The following is a 10580-nucleotide window of genomic DNA, read 5'->3' on the forward strand; positions in this document are numbered from 1 at the left end:
TATAAGTATTTATTAATAGTTAACAAATATTTATTAACGATTAATAAATATTTTGTTGAGTGAATTTATTTCGCTTGCTATGTCATATGATAATAAGATTGCTTTTAAACAAAAACAATCTTTGTAAATTATTTGCATTAATTATATTACACTATAATAAGTGGCTAAGCAAGGTCGGTTTGATGTCCTGATAAAACAGATTCCTGCAGTATCGACATTTGGGTTTCTGCATTAATGACTGTTGTTGGTTGATTGTCATCGTTTTGGTTGATTTTTATGATTCTAACTTTTTATTTTTATCATTCATTTTTATCAACATATTATTTTATTACGATTTACCCGTGATAAAATAATATGTTGAACGCAAAGAAACGAGTGTTAGTTGAAAGGGCGAAAGTCAAAAAGTATAACATTAAGAGATTTATACACTGATAGAAGGATTTCTTAGCATTTAAGAAGATTTCTTTGTATTTAAGAAATCATTTCTTAAACATCATTTCTTATCATTTAAAAAATATTTCTTTGTATTTAAGAAATATTTCTTAGTAGTTATTAGGGTGTTTCAAAAAAAGACGAATTTTTTTTTTTTTCTTTTGGTGTCTAAAAATTGATAGTATACCTAAAAACAAAAATTTTGGCGCCCATGTGAGCTCTTAATATCAATAGTAAGATTTGCCTGTATCCATTTCTTTATTTTCCATTTAAATAACACGGGAAAAATTTTCTTTAATTTTTTAATTTTTATTACTTTGGAACGGTTCATCGTAACAACAATCTGAAAAATGATATTTGTACACTGATAAAAAAATTGACTTGACTCAAGAGCCAAACTCTTGAACCAAGAATACCATTTTGAAGAAAATGATTTTCTTGAGTCAAGAGAAAAAATTCTTGAGCTAAGAAATTATTCTTGGTATAAGAAAATTTTCTTGAGTCAAGAATTTATTCTCTTGACTCAAGAAAATCATTTTCTTCAAAATGGAATTCTTGGTTCAAGAGTTTGGCTCTTGAGTCAAGTCAATTTTTTTATCAGTGTAGGAAATTTTACGCTCTACAAAAAACGTTTGAAGACCAAAGTTCCTCAGATTAACGGCTTCAAAGATATCCGCGGTCAAAGATAACACTAATAAAAAATTTCAAATATTTTCCAATAAAATTACAAAAAAAATATCACATGCTATATTTTTATTATTTTTTATGTTAAATTACTTCAATTCCGTTAACCTGAGACTGTAAACTTTTTTTTTTACTAATTAATTCAATACTTAACTCACGAAATGCACTAATATATAAATATAAACGTTAAAAATATCTTATAAATGATTTTTTGGTCTCTTTTATAAGAAATTTATTTTTTTTTTTACTAAATATTAAGAAATTTAATTGAACAATTAATTCTTTATAACAAAAAACTATATTTACAACTTGTTACAACAATTTTTCAACTTGAAAATATTACAGTTTTATAAAATTACTTTTATTGCAATTAGGATATTGTTTTCTATGTTCTGTCACTACTTGCAACAAATATTGAAGCTGTTCTTCATCTTTTGTTAAGCATCGATTATACTGCTCTATCAATGCCACGCCGCGTTCTGCTACATCATTCACAACTTGAAGTTTCCTGAAATACTCCAAGTTTTCTAAGAAATTCGGATTCTGAGGCCACAAAGTAACATCCTCATCAATGAACTCATACGACAAATCAAACGATTCAAATATATTAATCGATCTCATAGACATAAATTGACTAAGATCTTTATTTAATAATGACTCTAAATTTTTCTTATCTATTATAAAGCGATTTGTTGTAGTTTCATTGGCTTTACAGTTTTTAAGAGCATGAACTATTCTTTTTTTTGTTCCAACTGAAACATTTTTATCAAAGAGAGATAAAATAGACAGCTCGTTGTTTAAATACCACAAGTGATCGGCTAATTTTTGTGAGCATGTCTGTGAAAGACTATTATTAAATCTTTCATATGAAATTAATTCTTTAATCAAAGTTAAATCATTATTAGGTGCTGTTATAGCACACGGCGCAGTGAACCAAGCTTTTAAATAGAATATTATGATAAATAAACAAAGTTCTCGTAATCCATCTATTTCCGATTTAGTAAGATGAAATTCATTTCTGAATAAAAAAATTTTTAAACTATATATTGCTTTAGCCATCCACCTTGCATGATGGACCGCTCCAGGATGCTTAAATGTAATATTTGTGGTAATAGTACCCAAAAATATTAATGATAATTCCAGAAGTTCACGGTAATCGTCTCGACAATGATCCATCTACAAAAAAAGTTATAAGTCAAAATGAAATTGATTATATCGCAATTTCAAAGTTGAGAAGACTAATTATTATTAACTGATGTGAGGTAAAAGTTGTAAAATATTTTACAAACGCAATTTTAATCGTTAAAGATGATTGAAAGTATAACAGTCATGTGAAACTGATTTTCAATATTTTTAATCACGACGGCAAGTTAATTAATCAGAGTAAAATTGATAATTGAGGAGCTTATTTTCAAAAGGGTATCTTTTGATTTTTGATTAATCGAGACAAAAACTAGTTATCTTCAATTATAAATATTTGTATTGAACTTTTTTTAATTTAGCTATAAAGTGCAATCGGTTATGAAGCTGCAATTCGATTTTCATTTATAAATGTTCATAATTCTCAAAGTAATTAGTATTTAAAAGTTCAGAAAACTGGTATTTTAAAATATGAAAAGATACCCTTTTGAAAATCAGCTCCTCAATTATACTGAACTTTATACATTTTTCTTTTCCACTTCAACATCAGTTAATAATTCTTCAGCGCTGGATTAAAAAATTTTACTTCTATTTGATTATTAACGAATTTCAAAATCTCATCTTTGATTGGTGTTATTACTTCCAAAACTTTTTTTTCACAAATACCAGCCGTAAAGTTTGATTGGTCAATTTCATCCCACTTCTTTTTAAATCTCTGATAAATTGGAACGTTTGGGCCAGACGAAGCAGGCCAGTATATTTCAAATGCACTTCGAAGAACAATTTCAAAAATATGGTGTCGGCATGGCAAGTACAACAGTTTTCTACTAAGAGCCTTTTCTACTAATACACACGCACCATTTCTGTTGAGAGCGTTGAGAGCAAAGCAACTAAATGAAGTTAGTACCGAACAACCAGGCTTACCAACACAGAGCTTATTAGCTACAACACTCAAATTAAATGAGTATAATACTCTGACCGACAGAGCTAAATAAAAGCTCTGTTGATATTTTTCAAATAAAAACATTTGATCAAGTTTTATAGTAGATTTAATTGATTTAACGTATTTACAGAATTTTCATATTATTTTGAATAATATGCAATGATGAGTGTTTGGTGAGTTTGTGTAATAAGGAACTTTACATTTTCCTCTTACAAAAATTTATAAATTTTATAAAATATAAAATAAATTTGTTATAAGAAAGACCAAAAAATCATTTATGTGACATTTTTAACGTTTATATTTATATATTAGTGCATTTCGTGAGTTAAGTATTGAATTAATTAGTAAAAAAAAAAAGTTTACAGTCTCAGGTTAACGGAATTAAAGTAATTTAACATAAAAAATAATAAAAATATAGCATGTGATATTTTTTTTGTAATTTTATTGGAAAATATTTGAAATTTTTTATTAGTGTTATCTTTGACCGCGGATATCTTTGAAGCCGTTAATCTGAGGAACTTTAGTCTCCAAACGTTTTTTGTAGAGCGTAAAATTTCCTACTAATATCATTTTTCAGATTGTTGTTACGATGAACCGTTCCAAAGTAATAAAAATTAAAAAATTAAAAAAAATTTTTCCCGTGTTATTTAAATGGAAAATAAAGAAATGGATACAGGCAAATCTTACTATTGATATTAAGAGCTCACATGGGCGCCAAAATTTTTGTTTTTAGGTATACTATCAATTTTTAGACACCAAAAGAAAAAAAAAAAAATTCGTCTTTTTTTGAAACACCCTAGTAGTTATATTTCTTAATATTTAAGAAATATTTCTTTGTATTTAAGAAATATTTTTTAAATACTTAGAAATGATGTTTAAGAAATGATTTCTTAAATACAAAGAAATTTTTTTAAATACTAAGAAATCCTTCTATCAGTGTATGATAACAATAGAGGCACTTAAGTGTAATTATAGTGGTAATAGAAAAAATGTGGAGAATTCGGTTACAGTCTTGTAAAAACCAAAATAGGTATGCAAGTAAAAGCGATATAAAAAAAAAAGTTAGTGTTACAAACTTGTTGTTTATCAAGTCCTATATTTTTTTGTTATCTTAATGTAAGACATCATGTCATTTATATTACTTCATCAATTGAAATTTCAAATTCCGAACACATATTTATGTGTATTTAAACATTAGTTACTGATAAGCTTTAATGATCGTTTCTTCAAATCAAATATTTCCTATACTACTTATATAAATAGATAATTAATTTTGTTGACGGCCGCTAGTATAAAATGGTAACTCATGATAAATGGAATAGCATTTAACTATCAGTTGTTACAAGTGACAAGTGACCGAATTAATCATATAACAAATTTATTTTTCGAAATTTTCGTTTATATCTTACTTATATAAAATCGTTAGTTTTATTATATTATCATTAACTTCACAAAATAAATTAATTACTGATTTTTTTGTTTTAAAATTATTTATTATAGACTATTCGATTGAATTCATAATTTATTAAATTTACAGATTCTACAATGATTGTTTATGATTCCGTAGAAGTCCCTACCGATATTACTCGAGACAATATTTACCAAAAAGTCGCAGCTAATTTAGATGAATAAATAGGCACACTCTACATTACTACAGAGTAAGTTAACACTTACATTATCTTTCTTATTTATTAATTGCTTGTTCAAAGTTAACTGATCTTTATAAAAGTTTAATATTTAATATTTATTTAGCCAGTTGGTGTGGATCAAAGATAACGAAAAAAAGGGTTTTCGATTCCTAATTAGTGATATTACCCATGCAGGTAGAGAAAAAAATGTAATTGACATAGAAATTAACGGTAAGAAACAGAGGTTATTGTTTAGTTCTTATTTATAATTGATCTAAAAAATTAAAATGATTTCACTATTTTATAGGTGGCGATACTGAAGTAAATTTTTCACTTGAAAATGAAATAATCCGCGACTCCATTTGCAAAAAAATTGAAAACGCTGGCATACATGTAGACGGTAAGTAACGACTTAATCAACTACAACTATATATAAATAAAAATATAATCAATTATTTAATGAATTGTTTGTTTAAATTACTGGCCTAAAGAAGATGAAACAAAATCTGATTCTAGTAATGAAAATAAAATCGAAAGCGGTGAGTACTCTGGAATGTGGTTAATCATCTTTATGTGACTAACATTCCGATTTTATAATTAATTAATACAAAGAATGATTTTCTCTTCATGAGTATTCATATGTAGAAATAGTATATTGTATGGCTAGGGATGAACCAAGATGATTTCAGACGGAGAGTGGAGCAACCACCTGAAATCTGAAATCGTGTTTCATCTCGCGTCACACTATATTTTTCATATAATTTGCTTTGAAAGTGCGAGTTTTAATGTCTGGAGCCAATCAAAATTAGAGAATTTCAAACTAAGTTAGGTGAAATAAACAAAGATACTTTGACAGGATCGAAAAAAAGGCTGCAACTTCATTCAGCGGGCAGAAAACCATCGGTTTCTGCCCACAGAGAGAAACAGTCGCATTCGCCTGAAATTGACTAGTTTCCAGTGGCTCAACAGGCATTTAAACTCGCAGTTTTAATGCAGATTATATGATAAAAGTATTGTTGACTTTATCATAACAATCCACTAGAAAGACTATTACTATAATATTTCTATTTTTTTCTGTTTCATTCATGATGATTACATTACTTGAAAATATTAACGACTACGACTACTCATGTTAAATAATATAAATGAATCTGAATCTTATAGATGAAGAATACGAAGAAGAAGAAGAAAAAGAAGAAGAAGAAGAAGAAGAAGAAGAAGAAGAAGAAGAAGAAGAAGAAGAAGAAGAAGAAGAAGAAGAAGAAGAAGAAGAAGAAGAAGAAGAAGAAGAAGAAGAAGAAGAAGAAGAAGAAGAAGAAGAAGAAGATGGTAAATGAATATTATTTCGCTAAGTATATCACAATCATATAACATTAATGATGTATTTGACTAATTATTTTTTTCGATGAAGAACTCGAACTAGAAGAAGAAACGGATCATATGGATAATGAAAGTGATATTGAAGATAAAGAAGTGGAAGAAGAAAAATTGGATGACGAAAATTAGAAAATTCAAAAGTGCAATAAGTAATGATCAACTGCTAAAATTACCATTTCTAACAGTAAAATCGTGATTCAACTATTCACTTTTTAATATTTACCATTTAAACGTTACAATTTACTCTTTACATGGAAGAAAATACTATTTTAAACAGTAATATTCGCTATGTAAATGTCTAAAATGTTAAAATATAATTATTAAAAATTCAGACTTTGATAGTTATCATTTCGTACCTCAAAAATGATCTTATGATATGTAAAAAGTATAAAATAAAGTTAGTAAATTTCTAATACAAGCAACGTCAATATTTACAAAGTAAAATGGTAAACTTTAAACGCAACGCTAAAAATCAAACTGTAATTATTGACTTGCTTGGTCTGGTAAAATGTTAAATTCTCCCAGAGTGAGACCTCCTTCTCTTTCATCTAAGTTCCCCTTCTCCTCATAATATCGACTATATATTGAAATGGCAATTTTTACTGTTTGAAACTGTAATTTTTTAAGATGAAAGAGTCGTTATTTACTATAGTGGCAGCTACTAATCACTTATTTTGGATATTAAATTATAAATTGTTGCTTTTATATTTTCTACATTAAAATGGTATGAGGAATTTCAATTTCAAAACCGTCGTTGATTAATTTTATATTAGAACGTTTAATAGAATGCAAGGTTTATTTACGGTGAGCCGTAACTAAAGCAAATAACATTAATAATTTAGAAATTAAATCACGTAAACTCAGAACACTGAGAGGGCTCATTTGTTCTAATTTATTGATAATCGGGTCAAGACTGTAAATTTTATTATATTTCGGCTTACTAGGTTTTTGTTTATAAATTCTTTTTAAAAGATGCGATATTAGAGAGCTTTGACCAATATATATATATATATATATATAAATACATACATATATAAACTTTTGAACCATATGCATTTTCTGAATCCGCTTGACGAGCTGAGTCGAAATGTAGCAAAATTTTTCAAAAGTTCCGTCATGAGGACCAATGCAATAGTTAGATTTCTATGAAATCTACTAAAAACATTAATTTATTGAGTGAATTGAATTATTATCATTTATTCCAGCTATAGAGTTTTAAAAAGTGTCAAAAAAAATTGCTATTTTTGCTTTTTATTTTAAATAAATATTTTTTAGCAGTTAACAAAAATTTATTAACCATTAATAAATATTTATTAACAGTTAATAAAGCTTATTAAATGTAAACAAATTTTTCTCTCAGTGTACAATCAATTAAAAATTCTAAAAATTGATCCTATTTTTTTGATAACTCATTTAGAATTTCGTTTATTAATGCCAAGGAAAAGGCCAAGTGACAAATTTCATTACATAGTAAGTACATTTATTACATTAGGAAACATATAATTGTGAGTACATAGTACAACTATATTAGGGTGCGTCAAAATTTAATCTTCGAAAGCAACCTTTTAAAATTTAAATTTTGAGCTTCGCTTTTAACAGGAGCTGTATTTAGGCATTTCCTCATATATTTTGGTGTGTCACAATTTATTTGATATTCACAGAATTTTTTTAAAGGAGTTTCGTTTGGCCAAATTTTGAAATTTTGAAATTCCAGAAAAATTGCTTCAACAAAACTCCTGTTAAACAATTATGTGAGTATCAAATAAATCCCGACACATGAAAATATCTCAGGAAATGCCCAAACCTAACTCCTGCTAAAAGCGAAACTCAAAATTACAATTTTAAAAGGTTCCTTTTAGAGATTAAATTTTGACGCACCCTAAACTATATAAAGTAAGAATATTTAAAATAAATTTGGTTTACAACTACATCGATATTCCCTAGATAATTAATTATTAAAAATCAAGGATTTAAGGTATAAAGTCTTAATTTCACTTTTACTTAGTTCAATTAGTAATTTTACGTATTGCATTAAATTTATCCTTGTCCTTATTGTTCTTACACTCAAAATAAAAGAGCCAATTGACATAAAAAGTTCAAATATTTCATTTTTAAATTACATCAGAATATTATTTAATTTCTTTAAATTTCTTAGTTTCAATAATTACTAAAAATAAAAAAAGGAATAATAAAAATTCAAAAATAAACCAATAACTCTTTCAAAAAATTTTTCCCTTACTAAAAAAACCCCTGACCCAAATAAAAACCAATAACCCTTAAATTTTTCCCACAATAACTCCTTAAGCCCATAAAACAAAAAAATTAAATCGCTCTCCCTAAATATAAATAATTTGAAAACATCCTCCCACCGACCAACTGTTAAAAAATCTATAATTAATTACTTGAAAAATTTTCGGGGAGTAATCGGCAACCCTTCCCAGTGCCTCTATACCGCTGGAGCAATTAAAACCATTGTTATTATTTTATATTTCTTCGTACGCCGGGTACACTCTCTCATTTATCAGCGAGTATTTAAACAACAGTGTTTGCCGTCCGGCTTGTTTGAACTGGATCCGCGAGTAGGTTTGTCGCTATTGGTTTGTCCCTATTGTCCGTACATCGACTCACACACTCCGAAATCTCCATACAACCGTGTTGATGGTGCGTAGGACAAAGAGCTATTGTTCTGCTTTACCGTGGGGTGCAACGCGATATCCAAACGCGGATTTCCAATGAGCGGCAGTACAGTATGAGTACCACCACCCACAAAAAGTAATAGACTATTGCGTCCAGACGTGAGTTACTTTAGTGACACATGTAGAGTAACATTGAATTTGTTGGAATTATTTTTCGGCACCTGATTGAAAGTCGATGATCGTCCATGCAGGCGAGAGCGATATATACCTTTCCAGTAGATCCAGTAGGTGACAAAACGCGTCCACTAGACTGAACAAAATGCTGGTGAGTATTGAATGTCAGCTGGACCTGACACCAACAGCAGCCTCTTGGCGCCATCGACATTTTCCCTCTTGCTCTTCCTCCTCCTTCTATTCTTGCCATTCGAATTCCTCTTGAGCGTCTACTAGAACTCAAAGTTTACGTCTGCGTCTCTGTCTGTGTCTACGTCTGATTCTGCACTCAATCTCAACAGGAGAGCTCAATAGCATGCCTCCCCATTAGACACGTTAACTAAATTCTCCACCCGGGTCAATCCACTTACGCCAATAACCCAACTCTTGGCTTTAGCTTTAGCTTTGGCTCACTTATATTTAGAAAAGGGTACAACACACTCTGCTCAGGATATGTCATTCATTTCACAAATATAATACTGAATTTTTTTTCTACCTCCGGTTATTAAGCGACTTGTCTTTCACCTTGCGCTCTTAAATGTCCACTTGACTGAGTGAGATGTGAGACGTGCTACGGTGGCTCTGTATTACTCTATAAAACTAAAAATCTTTGACGAAGATATAAAGAAGCTTTGAGAAATAAATCAGGGCGAGCAAAAGGCCTAAACAGCCTTATAATTACGATGGAATATAATGTGCACTGATAGAAGGATTTGTTTATATTTAATAAGCTTTATTAACTGTTAATAAATATTTATTAACAGTTAATAAATTATTTATTAAATGTTAATAAATATTTGTTAACAGTTCGGCTGCCCAATTTTAAAATACAGTAACTGCAAAATTTTTATACCTGATTTTTTTTAGTATTGCTGCATTTCTTATGACTTTTAGACCTTTATTTAAAGTATTTTTTCTTAAAAATATTTATATTTATAAATCAAATTTTTTATCAATTTGGCGCGTAAACTTTTTTTTAATAAAAAAAGTCAGTTACTGTGTGTTGAAATTGGGCAGCCAAGTTAACAAATATTTATTAACAGTTAATGAATATTTATTAATGGTTAATGAATTTTTATTAACTGCTAACAAATATTTATTTAAAATAAAAAGCAAAAGAAGCAATTTTCTTTTGACACTTTTTATAACCCTATAGCTGGAATACATGATAATAATTAAATTCACTAAATAAATTAATGTTTTTAATACTTAAAAATATAAAAGATACACTGATAGAAGGATTTATTTGTGTCAAAAAATATTTGTTAATAGTTAACAAATCATTTATTAGAGACCACTTTTTAGTATTAAACAAATATTTCTTAGTATTTAAAATGATTTGTTTGTATTTAATAAATCTGTTAAGGTAAAAGCCCCAATTACACCGGCACACAAAAAAAAAAAAGTTGTCTGTACTTGGGACGCGCCACATATATTCCCATGTAATTTGACCCGCTGAACCCGAATTTGAGGTCCGTTTGGCCCCTACACCCTAGGATTTTGAGAAAACTGTAAAAAACCGAAAAA

The sequence above is a fragment of the Cotesia glomerata genome, linkage group LG1, assembly GCF_020080835.1.
Source record: "Cotesia glomerata isolate CgM1 linkage group LG1, MPM_Cglom_v2.3, whole genome shotgun sequence".
NCBI classification, from domain to species: domain Eukaryota; kingdom Metazoa; phylum Arthropoda; class Insecta; order Hymenoptera; family Braconidae; genus Cotesia; species Cotesia glomerata.